This window comes from Chaetura pelagica, unplaced genomic scaffold (assembly GCF_000747805.2).
Source record: "Chaetura pelagica isolate M959 unplaced genomic scaffold, ChaPel_1.0 scaffold234, whole genome shotgun sequence".
Classification (NCBI taxonomy): Eukaryota; Metazoa; Chordata; class Aves; order Apodiformes; family Apodidae; genus Chaetura; species Chaetura pelagica.
The window spans coordinates 440989-441611 of record NW_009952967.1 but is presented as its reverse complement, the minus strand read 5'-3'; the positions used below and the strand labels follow the sequence as shown (position 1 = coordinate 441611).

General features: G+C 59.4%; 1 protein-coding gene across 1 annotated transcript in view; it reads left to right on the top strand.

Moving 5' to 3' along the window:
• ZBTB17 (zinc finger and BTB domain containing 17) overlaps nucleotides 1–623 on the top strand; it is a 10605-nt gene that overhangs the window by 8997 nt on the left and 985 nt on the right. The window lies entirely within an intron of this gene.

Sequence of the window (623 nt, the reverse complement as noted above, 5' to 3'; positions counted from 1 at the left end):
GAAATTCCTGGGTTTTGGAGTGGAGCATTTGGGGCAAAAGCCCCATTTGGGTTGCGGGGGGAGGGTTTCCAGGACGGGGAGCAGCTGGGGGGTGGGGCTGCACAGCATGTGTCCATCTGTCCGATGGTGCAGACATGTGTCCGTCTGTCCAGCTGGAGCTGCAGCCCTCTCTGTGTCCTGGGGACTGTCCATGTGTCCAGCTGGATGAGCCACTGTGTCCATCTGGATGTCCAGCCATCCCTGCATCCATCCATCCATGCCCTGACCACATGTCCGGCTGGATGGGCACCTGTCCTGTCTGCACAGACATGTCCATGTGTCCGTCTGTCTGTGCAGGGTCTGTGCATCCAGCTGGGCGGGCACGGGTCTGTCTGTCCATCTGTTCCCATCGCTCCCTCACCCAAAGCACAGACAGGGAATGGGTGGAGGGAGGGAAGGATGGATGGACAGACAGATGTGTGAGTGGGTGGATGGACGATGCGATGGGCATGTGGATGGACAGACACACAGACACAAGAAGAGTTGCAGACCCATCCATGGCTGGTTGGATGGATGGCTGGAGGGACAGATGGATGGGCGGGCTGGAAGGACAGCCCCACCGATGGGGGACAGACAAACAGCTG